Here is a 13,847-nt window from a genome sequence, read left to right as displayed (position 1 = left end):
GTGCAGCCTAATGAGATGTCTCGAACTCACCGACTTCCTGCAACCTTAAGGCAGAGCATTTTGAGCTTGACTCAGGTCTCTTGGGTCAATTATGGCGGCGTAATGATTGTAACTGGCTAATTTTCAGCTCATTACCCTATTTCATGTCTCATGCAGCAGGTTGTAATTCAGTAGAAAGTGAGTAATGGAGCTGGTGGCTTTGGGTGATAGATGGTGTCCATGGCTGGGAGAGAGCAGCTTTGTCATTAATAGTCCTTAAGAATGAGCTGTCATAGGGCCAGACCTGCACCAGGACACTGTAGAGGTCAGTTTTGTATAAGAGGAACAAGGACATAAAGAAATAAAGGCTGAGAATGAAGCGCTAACTGTTATATTGTGATAATGCTGTAGCAAAAGTCACACAAAAATATTGTGGAGTGTAACAACCAGTGGTGGAAAGTAACTTAAGTTGATACTTTTTCTTTTACTGCACTACATTTGAGAACATATATCTGTATGTTGTACACCACTACATTTGAACTGGACTAAAAAGTTAAAAGTACTTGTCATATGCCTTGAGGAATAATTTTCAGAACATTCATGGTGACATCCTGCCAAAAGGTTTTGAGTTCAAGTCCCAGCTTTGAGTAAACAAACATATATACATAAATGTTATTATAAAAACTAAGAAATTGATTGAAAATGTTGCCGTTGACCAAAGATCACCACAATTCTTTATCAAAATCAGAGCATTTCACCCTGGAGAGACAAAGAGACCACGAGAATGGACTGTTTAGCAAGCTTTATTCGTGAGTTATTTGGCGCTCAGACCCCGGCGGAAGACGTTGCAATCATGGGCACTCTATGATCTATTTGTATCAGATGTCTCCCCCCGGAGCCTGGAGACTGGTGGTGGTAGATGTGAAGAGAAGGTAGAGGATGAGGGGAATGTAGAGGAGGAGCTGGGGAGGTGGTGGGTCGCAGTACGGTTTGAGCGGCCGAGCCATCTGCCTGAGGGCTTAAATGCGACCGCCTGGGCGCTGATTGGGAGCGGGGAGGAGTCACTGAGAGCGTTGATTTGGGATGAGGAGCAGGTGCGAGGGCCATGGTGCAGATGCCCCCTGACCTTTCACCCTCCATCTTGGCCAGGAAAAACTGCATAACCTCTTTGGGATAAGCGCAGAAACCTGGCAGAGTCCATGGTGAAGTGAGGGATCTGACTCTCACAGACGGACAGGCGGGCGCCCACTTGAGTGTGATGATGGCGCTGGGGAGAGGGGTCCTTCCATGGTGGTCTTGACGTAGATGGGTGGAGTTAGGTCTTCCAGGCTGAATTTACGCAGGCTTCATTTAGCATTGTGCAAATCTGTGCAAAACACTTTTTACTTTTAAAGTACATATTTAAACTTAAACTTAAGTACATGTTTCTATGTGGTACTTTTCATTTTTTTGTATTTTGTATCTGTAGTTTAACAAGTAACAAAATTTATTACTTCTTTCACCACTGATCACAATGGTCAAAATGTCACTTGCTGCCTTTCTTTGTGGTCTCTTCACATTTCATCAGTCACACTTTTACACACTGATAACTTTTGGTGCTAAACATTGGTCAAATTTAAGTTTGTCATGAAAGAAGACATACAGTTAGTTGGAGTGGAAACAGCCTTAAATGAAAGACGCGTTGGGCCGGCCTCATGAATTTAGATGTCTACATTCATGTCTTTGTCAGCATGGACCCGCTAACATCATGGAACCTGTCATATGTTCACTCTTGTGAATGCTGGATTTCTTGACCTACTTGTCCAGAAGACTTCCTCTTTCATAATTTATCTGAGGCCTTCTGCCCATGTTTTCATCTCACCTGCAGAGAGCCAACTTGGACAAAAAATAAAGTGCCAGAACATTTGAAAGGCAATTTTGAATGAGTGACAGTGTAATGGACGGGCACAGAATGGGCTATCAGTCAAGAGTTGAACTGCGCCAAGTCCCACTTCAGGCTCCCATGTAGTTAGAGCCTGTGTCACTCCACAGTGTGAATGAAAGCGCTCTGCTCCAGGCTCAACTTTGCACCAGGAAACGACTTACTGTACACAAATCACACATATTTACCTATGTCAGGTAAATATTTTGAACATCATGTCACCTCACACTGGTGGAGAACAGTTTCTTATTATCATTATGCTCAAATGATTCAAATTTGAATGAGTATACTACAACTTGTTCGACTAAACTCTTTCCACCCACTACATGTAGGTAAAAGTAATTTAACTCTTTATTTACGGTTGATAATTGGTAATAATAGGGAAAATACTACAGATTTGAGAGAAAGGTTGAACAGTTATGTTTTTTAATTACTAGATAACCTTGAAAACTGATTCAGTGTTCCTGACTGGTGGAGGCAGAAAAAATGAGCTGTGACTTATATGAGCCCTGACTCGGGTGTAGAGAAGTATGAAGGCTGGTCATGTGATCAGTGCTTTATCATAAGCCTTGTGCTGTGGACATTGTGATTGACAGTTACTTAGCGCCTGTTAAACATGTCTGATGTCATAATGATGATGTGTCAGTTTGTTCTTTGGATATACTTTGAAATGTATTACTTATAATAATAATAAAGATTAAGAGCAATTACTTTCTGTGAAGAATCTTGACATCCAACAGAACACAATTACAACAACTGTATGTATTTTATTCTGTTAATATCATTGAGTACGCAGTCACTATTTGTTCCTGTGTTTCTTAATTATTACTATTATTAATATGTCTTTGCATGGCCTCTAGTTCTTATTTTTCTGCAGCAGTTGCACCCCCCGGAGCAGCTCTTTGAATGTGCTAATTGTTGAAGGGAGACTGAAGGAGAAAAATAACACCTTTATATGTGTCCCTCCTGTGCCCGCTGCCCTTCTCAGACCTTCCATTGAACTTTGTGTAACATTTATTACATTCACAATAAAGAAAGAAATGTGCTGATGAGATTAGCACTCTTTCTGCCTCTGTAGAAGTCATAGATAAAAGCCTTTGTATTCTTATTAGTCACCCCTATGTTAGTGTACAGCATGCAAACAAGCCCCTTATGGCACCATTATGTCAAATATTCACATTGTTAATATTTCTGGCCTGCTTAACCAGCCCTGACTCCCCACTGATGTTTTAATATGCGCTTGTGTTCAGCCCTGGCATATTGTTGAGCGGGCATTCACATAACAAAAGTAGGTACGACAGCTTTGTGTTTGCCAGGCTAAATCCATTGGTACACACAAGCTGGCTGCAATCATCCATTTTCACAGAGATTTTGTTCTAGCCAATCTGTGTAAATGGATAACGGCGCTACCTCAAAAAAAACAAAAAGACAACTTCACATTTAGTCAGCTTACAAATGATCAAACATGACGGCGACTCGTGCGTGAGTTATTGCCTGCCTCCCGTTATGACAAACATAAGTAGCGTGCGGAGATCAATGAGAGATGACAGATTAGGTTGTCTTCACTTCTGCAGCGAATCAAAAATCACCGCTCATTACCGCTTCTAGAGATGTTTTTTTGGTGAATTTTTTGTGAACCCTTCCGCCCATCTGGCTGACACTTTAAGCTATGTCAGTTTAATAGGAACATTAGCATGCGAAAAGCTCTCCGGGGCATCTGAAATGCCACCTGTGAGACTTCACTGATGTTGTATTTTTTAACTCATGCTAAAGCTAACATCTATAATGTATAATGTGAACTTTATGATGCAGCCATTTGCTCAGAACCACTGGAGAAGTGGATGAGTAAGTGTAAGTTTGTATCCACCGTGCTCTGTACTTCTATAAAAGTGATTGTGCCTGTGCTTTATACATTGTGATTGAAAGTTGTATGATGCTTTTAAGCTTGTTGGTTTGATATGTTAATAATGATGAATGTTCTGTATTCATTGTATGTACAGTTGATGCATTTGATTGACTGATATATGGTGTCCTCTTTTGTGCCCGAGCTCAAAAGGGTTGTACACAGAGCGGGTGAAAATGTCCCGCTCCAAGGCTTATGAAGACTCCCCGCTGCAGCTGGCACTTGGTGATTATCCCTGAACCGTGCCCACCTGCGGCCCAGACACTGCAGGGTCAAAATCACAGTACTAAGAGAAACATTGTATGGATTATATGATGGATTTAAAGGATACGTGAGAAATGGCTTTTAAAATCACTTCAAAAGGACTGGAGATCACTGCGTTGTTTTAGGGGGCTGTAGACATTAGGGGAGAGTTTGTAGATGAGCGACATAGGTTTTTTTGCTAAACAATGGTACTGAATGAATGTGAGGCATACCTTCGTGGGCTGGATACAGGGTTTATTCCACCCAAGACCTTTCAAGAGTCAACATAGATTTGAATCCGTGTGATTATCTATGATATTGCATTAATGAATAAATAAAGATCGAAACCAAAGGGCAAAGGGAAAGACACGGCTGCGTACAAATCATAATCACCATCATTTAAAATAATCATAATCAAAGCTTGGACCAGTACGAATGTTTTACACAGCAGGGAAGAGTTCCTTTTTTGATTTTTTCAAGGAAATAAAGGGGGCATGCGATTGGGTATAGGCTCATTCACCATCAAATATACAACACCAAACTGACTTTGTGGCACCTGACATCTACAATTTTAAAGTAACAGCGGGACAGACATACTGTTATTATTTTAATATAAATGTAATAAATCAATACTGTGCAGTTTTTTATTCAAATGTCATTTCATATTACTCAGCTAATGCACATATATAACATTTGAATACACTACAATGGGTGGTATTGTTATTAAAGCCTCTACCCCACCTTTAAAATCTCAATTAATCCTAATTAATATTAATAGGGTCATAAAACTGGCTTTGCTATATATAGTGCTCTGTAATTAATCCACGGTGCTGGCGACATTGCATCTTTTATTTTCTTTAATGAAGCATCTTATTCTGTACATTTTATTCTTGTGCCTCCTGTTAAATTCAAAGAGGCATTTCCCCGTGAACCGTTGACCCTCTGAGACTGCGAGCTGTCAGCTGCGGAGAATGCGTATGACGGACGAATAAAGAAATACCCACAAGATAGACAGGAGAAGAAGTGGAGTTAGTGAAGTGTGTCAAGGGCAGGTGCAGGCTTCATGAGAAAAAAATCTGAAAAATGCCATCTTAATAATAATTCACATTTGATTAATAGTGATATACTGTAGTTTGTAATGCAGTATTTATGCTCTGTGTGTCTGAATGCGTTAGCGATGGAGTGTCTTAATGTCATGATGAAACATTGACCCAGGGTTTGATGTTAAGAGTTGAATAATTGCTTACCGATGGGAAACTGTCTGCAGACGAGGAGGAGGTGAAGGTGAGCCAAGGAAATGTGTGCTGATAATTTTACTTGCATTAGTTATCAGTCAACTTATCTCTGCATGTGTTCGGCCCCTGCAGCTGCTCCTGTCTGCTCCTTCGGCCGCTCAGACTGCAGACCCGCTGTTGAACTCATCACATCTTATGATAAAGTGCATATTTCCACAGACTACAGACAAAATGTGTGGGGCACAGCAAAGGCAATTAATGCAAACTGTCACAGAATTCAAACTCAGGATTATAATTGGATATAAAAAACACAACGCTTAAAATAGTGTCAAGAAAGTAATTGAGGCGAAATAACTTTATACTGTAGAAAAATGCTCGATGAGGAATATTGTTTTTTTGTGTTAAAATAGAAAATAATGCAGTGCCATGAATACAGTATACGTGTGAGTATTTTGCCAACATGCCAATGGTTTGATAGACACGCACATGCCAGGTAAAGTTGGACAGCATTCATGTCCGCAAAGCCTGAATAGTATTACTTTTAGTTGAATGTGTTGTTAAATAATGACTAAAATGTAGTGCTAAAAATACTTTTTTTTAACATACATGTACTATACTTACTTTGGGAAGCTTTCTGTTTTCATTTCTAGCCTAATGCAAACAACTAAAAGGTTATTCAATTAGTATTTGACAACTTAAAAATTAAGTTAGGCTTAATTTGAAATATTTGTAAGACAAGAGACGTAATTAACCCACTGCAACAGTTGAGGGCCGACCAATAATTTATGTTTTTGCATATCTTAAACTGCAGCAAACTGATCATGATTTTGCTAAAAGAAAGTATCTAACAAAATGTGATTATTAAGTAAAAGTTTAGAATCTTTGTCGAATACGTACCTTAAACATTGCAACAATATTAACTTTGATTTGGTTTGGTTTAAATACGCCACACAGAATAAGCCATCCTGAACAGTTGCAAAGTTTTCCTTCTCTGCATTTCAGTCACAAGTTGGGCTACTCCTGGTTCAATTAACAGCCAACACTGTCACAGTTCATCTGATGAATCCTAATTTCCAACTTCAGAGGATGCAATTAATACTAATTGCTGTGCAGACCACCAATGCCCTGAGCAGAATGAATGCTTATTGTCTGCGATATTGAATTCTACCAGATCGTACGGTGTGTTAGGCCAAGGTATCAGCGATCTTTAGTGAATAGATAATATGGTGTGTTTGTGTGAGCCTGTGTGCAAGCTCCAGCCCGGAGGTCAAGAGGATGGTGTGACAATACTTAATGCAATTAGCACACGGTTTGCTATCTAAACAGACCAGGGAGACCATAAGAAACACGTGCGTTTTTGGCTTCTCTTTGACTGCAAAGGCATGTAGGCCGCCCAGGCTGGACAAAATGGGTTCAAAACGATAAAATATTTATGAAAATATAAAAATGGATTTGAGTATATTTAGTACATAATGATTTGTAACGATGCAATTGCAAGATCGGGCCAATGTAATTATCCAGCCACAAACAACAAAGGCTCAAAGGATTCAGTGTTCACCGAATAACTCAGCAGAGCCTGTGTTAGGTGTAGGCAAAGGTGGAATGAGAAGTGAAAATCTTTCGTTCAAGCGTTGAGATTCAGTGTAAGCTTTTCAATTCTCATTCTCACGTCTCTTTTGAGGCAATATTTTGACCTATTTTGAGTCATATTTGATTGTGTAAAAATACTTTTAGGCTTAGGTTGATTTGTTTGTTATGGTCCATTGCCCCAGTGTAGGGGTATCCAATTATATTTTCCTGGGGGAAAGATTTTTAGGAGTGCTAAAATTGGACCAAGATTAATTTAGGCCAACTTCAGGCTTAAACCACACAGAACTAGTCGAAACCATGTCTAAAAAGCTCTAAAGAAGGACTAAACCAGGACTATCATGGTCGGTTGGTTGGTTCAAATGATATAATAAACATATTAACCTACAATAGGCTACCACAAACAGAGCTAACCTTGCCATTTAGCGCATTAAGAACAAATGCAGCTGTCTCTAGGCCCCATGCTCAATATCATGCATGTTTTGGGTGTTCTCTGACATACAGCAGCCGCCCGCATCTTCTTCATGTCTATTAAAAATAGCAATAACAACTGAGTCTTTCCTTTACCCCCAAAGTCATATTCTCTGTATTTGAAACTGTAAAATTATGTATATTTTATCATAATTACATATTTGCTGAGAAATGAGCCTATGAATGTGTAAATTTAGACACTAGTTACCCTTGTTGGGTAATGGGAGGTTTTGTCTATGGGAGTTTTTGTTTATAGGAGATCTTCTACTGAGAGTGTTTTTCAAACTTCCTATAAGTTATCTGTTCTTTTCCTCTGTATCTACCTCTGTATCTACCTGCGTTGCGTCAATGAAATTTCCCCATGTGGGACAATAAAGGAATATCTTATAGAATTAATACAAATGTGCACATGTCCCGGGAGAGACCGAGGTCCACCTTTCATAACTCGACCCGAGTGACAACCTGCACATACCGCTGTCCGTCCCTACTGTGTACTTGCGCAGGTTAAGACCTTTCAATCCAATGACAAAGCCTGGAAAACGTGTTATTTTTGGGATCTGGGATCTGCTCAAGCCATTCTTCCAGTTTGGGGGTCACTGCCCCAAGTGCTCCGATCACTACGGGCACCATCGATACCTTCACGCTTCAGGCCTTCTCCACCATGGCACTGCAATGTCCACCACCACGGCTTTCCTCTGACCCTTGTCGACCACCACTATGTCCGGTTGGTTCGCCATTACCATTTTGTCTGTCTGTATCTGGAAGTCCCAGAGGACCTTGGCTCGGTCGTTCTCCACCACCTTTGGAGGTGTTTCCCACTTTGTCCTTCATGTCTCCAGCCCGTACTCTGCACAGATGTTTCTGTACACTGTGCCAGCCGCCTGGTTATGGCGCTCCATGTATGCTGTCCCTGCCAGCATCTTGCACCCTGCAGTTATGTGTGGGATTGGCCCCCCTTTGCACAGCCTACACCTATTGATCTGGTGTTCAGGGCCTGCTCCTGTGCTGCCATGATCAGGGCCTCGGTGCTGTTCTTCAGCCATTTCAGCTATGTTCCAGTGGTACATCCCATATATATATATATAAAACTGTCACCTCACCCTCCGCGGGTGGTCCCCTTTCAACCTCGGGGCCTGGGAGCTTGAGGGTTCTGCGCAGTATCTTTGCTGTTCCTAGCACTGCACTTTTCGGATATATATATATATATATATATATCCGTTCCGGAGTTACCTTTTCACGACCCAAGACCTAGTGTATATGGAAAAGTTAACTATATATCTTGAATGGTGGCAAATATAGGATGTAAATATTATTGCAAGCTTCCTTGAAATAGAAATATTGTCGATAAGATTCAAAAGGGCCATATGTTTTGTTGTGACAACTGTGAAGAGCTCCAGCTGGCTCTTTAGTTAGCTGCTGGATGATGGGTGTCCCCGCTCGTTCTCTCCAAAAAAAAAAAAACTTTAGAAAATCTTATTAAAGCCAACGGGAGACTGTCTTACCACTAGGCCACTGAACCCTGTTTGTTTTTCTCTTGGCATCACTCTCACCAATTCCCACACTCTGGCAATGAGTAAGAAGCGGCTATTTTCATGTCTTGTCTTTACTTAAGCTAAACTCAAAATAAACATCAAAAGTATTCTTTGGTTTAGAAGATAATAAGATTGGTTTAGAAGATAATAAGATAAACATGAGTTGGTGTTGACCCCCAACAACACATTGAGCAGAGGGTTGGTCAATGTAATTAATAAAAAAAATTGTGGAAGCAGTATATGTCCTGGGATAAGACATACACCGATGCTATTCCGTAACACATCGAGAACACAATTCAACTTAGAATATGAAACGACACAGACATTTGTATGGCAAGCTTGGGAGAAAACGCCGGGACTGATCACGCAGGCTGTGGTACACAGCCTGCGTGATCCTCCTGCGTCTCACCCCGTTTTTTTACCATGCTGGTTGGTTTTATTAGATATTCTGGAATAGGCGGGTCACATTTCTCATTGGTCAGCCTCACATCAAGGCACTTGTTTTACAGCTGGTATTTTTCCGTAGAGATCAAGCCTTGGGTAAACATTACCCAAACTCCTCTGGGCTGTCACCCCCCCTCGGGTAAACATCCTTTGGCCCATCTTTACGACCCCTTCACAAATGCAGTTTGTCACACACCCGCTCTTCTCTTAAACTAATGATGCAGATAATATATCACTATTATGCAGATAAAATACATCACAGAAATATAATCATATATTCACATTTTATCACAGTATATTTGAGTGAAATTAGATCAAATGGCACATAAGCCACACAAATTAGACCTTTTAAATATGTTCACTTAAACGTAGTGAACATAAATTATAGATTTCACAAAACATTTCCCTATCATTTCAAGTTGCCTAACATATAAAACATTAGGCAACTTGAAATGATCTCAGACTCTTTACTTAGCAGTGACTTTGGGGGTCCTGGCCTGAAAAGTTTGGGATCCATGTGCAGCCAACAGCGGTGAATATTTGTTGAATGTCCTTCCCTGTCTCATTCCCATTTAACGCTGCACTGCCCTGTCAAATAAAGCATATGAACCAAAATATTCTACAAGAAAAAGGAAAAAAAAAAAAAAACAGCACACAAGGTATTTCTATAATGGTTACCTATAGAAACCATACTGTGATCATTGTTAGTTTACTCTTTTTTTTCTTTTCTCTCTACCGTTTATCGATTGTACTGAGTTTCAATCAATGCTTGCGCTATTCCTTTTGTACTGTATTTTATTGTGTCTCTGCACTTCAGCACTATACATGCTCAAGACAAATTACACTCTGAAGGACAAATAAGTTTAACTTAATCAAGGACCACTAATTTACACAATAATTATCAATTGACAAATGTGCATTGGTGAGATGAGACGATCTTCATCTCTCTGTTTCAGAGCAGTTTTTGTGAACATTCTTCACTAACCTTGATTATCGCACCAATCTAGTTAATAATACATTTTAAAAAGTCACATACACTTGGGTTAATGAAAACAAATGGCTTCTCTCCCTCCCTTACTCACCAGTGCAGGCTCCACCTCATAGTATTTCATGCACAAATCTATTAAATCTCTACATTTGTAAAAATAAATATGCATTATACAGTGCTCATATTAGCTTTGTAGTATTTCCTGTTGCTTTTACAGTCGGTTGCTGACACTGATGTTGATATTGATTTAGCAGAAAGCTTTGTGTCTTCAGGAGGAAATTCATTCAAGTCTAATAAGTTGAACCACAATGACATAAGACAATAAAATAAAAATATACAAATTAACATTAATATAATGAACTGTTTGGCCTTGCTTGTCCGGAGAGGGAGCGTCCTCGTGCTCTTTTCCTGATCTTAAGGGTTTTTTTTCATCCAGCTGTCACTGTCATCCTCCTTGATGTACTTGAGCTCAGGTCAAAAATATGCACTGATTCTCTCTCTTCATGAGTCAGTATTTGATCTCTTTCTCTATCTTCTATCTTAGGACTCTATTCTTCCTCTTCCTCTTCAAGTAACTTTTTCAGGTCAGGTATCTCCTCTTATCTGTCCATGATTTCTACTTCCATTGGAGCCACCGTTCACAGTTGTTTTTACAAGTCGAGCCGTTTTATCTGCTCTTCATTGAGTGTCTTCGAGGCGCTGCTGAATCTCAAACTAATACGTCCCATCCTTGTTTGGGCCCACAATCTCTTGGAGTTGCGATGTTAAAATCTTCAACTACACATGGTCTAAAATTACACACTATTTTGGTTGTTCAAAATACGTTGTGCAACAGTGCAAAAGACATTTAAAGGTCCCATAACATGCAAAATCGACTTTTCAGAGCTTTTAACCTTCTTACATTGCTATTTGTGCTTCATATATGTACCCAGAGTGTTTTTTTGATTGATTCCCGCAGTGTTTAGCTATATTACAGACTATCTCCTTTCCTCCAATCTCCAAACTGACGGGCGGTGGGGCAAGACCGCGTCATAAGGGCAAGCACGCGTCATCATCAGTCTCAAAGTAGACTCTTTCTCACTCACTCCGCGCTGCTCCGCGGAGCTTACAGCACACAGCTGTGGGGGACACACTACGTCACGGGTGGGCGGGGCACACACGCGCTCTCTGAGACTACGTCACGGGTTGGGCAGGGGAGCCAGATCGCTCTTCGCAAGGGTGGGGGCAAATATCAAACCAAGCCGTTTGCATTTCCGGGTTGGTGAGGGGGTCCAAGGTCTGTGTGATATTTCTTAACTATTATGTTAAGGGTGTTGCACAACCCTTATTATTATCAATTATACACTTAGGATAGACTACGAAACGTGAAAAAAAGCATGTTTTGGCACCTTTAAACATTAACTGGGGCAGAGGACATAATTTCAAAACGTACATTGTTTTGTATAGCATAATATGTTTGACTTTGCTAGTTTGAACAGTGTAAACTAAAGTTACAAAAAGTACAAAAGCAGTTTGTTGTTCAGATACAATATAAAACTATTTTCACTTCTGATAACACACAAAAAAAGAACAGTACATTCTTTGCATTCACTATTAGTAATTACTTCAATGCGTTGGGGCTATATTTAAAGGGTTTTAAACTACAAATCACAATAAATTAAATAGAGGTTATCTAACATTTGTGAAAATAATACTTAGAACTTGGTGTGTGCTATGGCCCTCTTGAAGTACTGGTTGTATGTATCTGCATACATTAGACGTGGTGGTCCTCGCACTGCTGTGTCTGAGAGTGCGCTGTAGTGTGTGGTAGTAGTAAACAGGGGATGAGGCCTAATCCACTCATTAATTAAATGAGGAACCAAGCTAAGTGTGAGAGGCAGCACTGGGAAGGCATCAGGGCTTAGAGATACTCTTCTGAGAAACAGACTTTAATCAAGGTCTTACAACACAGCGAGAGGAGAGAGAGAGAGAGGGAGGCTTTATGTCTATGTTCTACAAATAACCCTCATGGACAGATGGAGTCACAACATCTGATTAGGAAGAGGAATTAATGTGATTGAATTTGATCTCCTGGTTGATTCTAGGTTTACACAGAGATTTCCTTGTTATAAAGGCCACACATTCAACCTTGTAGTCTTACAGTGACTGCTTTTACATGTACACCAGGAAAACTGGATAAAGGATTAGTCCAATTTAAACTTTCATTCACAAAATGCATGTGAACTCAGAAGATATGATTGAGGTGTCTTGATTTGAATCTCAAAGTTCCTAACAACTCATATTCCTAACGACACATATTCCTGCTGCAGTGCAGTCTGATCACACTAAGAGCAGAGTAAGAGAGGCATTCAACTGCACAGGGCAAGAAACAGTCAGGAGAATATTAGACATGTGTTTTGGACGAGTACTCTTGTCTTGTTTAGGTCTGCCTTGTTAAAATGAAAGTAAAAACTATCAAAGTTGACTTGCAAACACTTTTTCTAGCATGTCTGAAAATCAAATGCTAAGGTACGTTTGTCAAAGGTGTGATATATATGTATAGCTGATTTTATTAGCAATTATAACTGCAAGTTTTAGAGCTAAATTACAATTTGTATTTTATAAATAATTCTTGGTTAAAATACCCTTTACTATGCTTTAATGTGCTTTCCCTGTAATCCTACCTGTGGTTTGAAACACTGAGAAGAATAAAGCATTCTTCGCCTCATACCTTTTCACACAGTGCTTCAGCTCTGTTTTGCATAATTGTCTTCTTGACATCAGTGGGTGAGTTGCTCAAAGCCTGGGGACTATTTGAATTGCATGTGTAAACCTGTTCAGACTGTATTGAAGAATACCTTGAAAAGTCTTTCTTTTGAATACAATCCATGATCAAATTTAGCAAACAACTGTGCCATCTTTTGTTTACCTGTGTCTACCAGCCGTAAAAGTAATGCTGATTCTTGACATGTCCAGGAGGATTTAAGGTTTATTGCAGTACGAACAAAACAACATCTCTTTGTGGAGAACCATCTATTTCTGATGATTGTTATTATTATTGAGCTGTTTTCAATGACTCTTCCATTTTGCTAACAGTTGGTGCCGGCAACAAGCTATCACCCCCTAACCTAGAATCTATGCATTTTTTTTTAGATATTTACTTCAAGTCACAAGTGGCCTCTCTCATTGACTCTAATATATTTGACTTAGTTTCAGTTACGTGTTAAAAGTGTTAAAAGTACAAAATGTTGAGTGTATGCATGTTTGCAGACACAGTTGGAATTATTTTGGAAATCCCATTACCATTTACATATACATTTCCCCATTTCTGCTCATTGCCTTGCTCTCCAGTCGCTCCTGGTCCTCCACATAATGCACACTTCACTATAGACGGAGCAGAAAATGCATTTCTGAGCCGTTAGGTGGAACTACTTTTGCTTAGCCCAGATTTGCCGCTCTGAGCTATAATCACTGCTATTTCTGAGTGTGGTCGGCCTGTCCTGTGCGCCACTCCATGGTGCTGCTCAATGGGAGTGTGAATGAGCTTATTAGCCCATATAGAAGC

At 39.9% G+C, this 13,847-nt stretch overlaps 1 protein-coding gene across 1 annotated transcript in view; it reads left to right on the top strand.

The window, feature by feature from the left end:
• LOC140356373 (calsyntenin-2-like) overlaps positions 1-13,847 on the top strand; it is a 126,483-nt gene that overhangs the window by 69,120 nt on the left and 43,516 nt on the right. The gene's annotated exons all lie outside the window — the stretch shown is intronic.

Source organism: Eucyclogobius newberryi, unplaced genomic scaffold (genome assembly GCF_026437365.1).
Source record: "Eucyclogobius newberryi isolate DKJ021-1_F unplaced genomic scaffold, fEucNew1.0.hap1 SCAF_12, whole genome shotgun sequence".
NCBI classification, from domain to species: Eukaryota; Metazoa; Chordata; class Actinopteri; order Gobiiformes; family Gobiidae; genus Eucyclogobius; species Eucyclogobius newberryi.
Note: the sequence above shows the minus strand (reverse complement) of the source record. Positions and strands in the feature narration are given on the sequence as shown.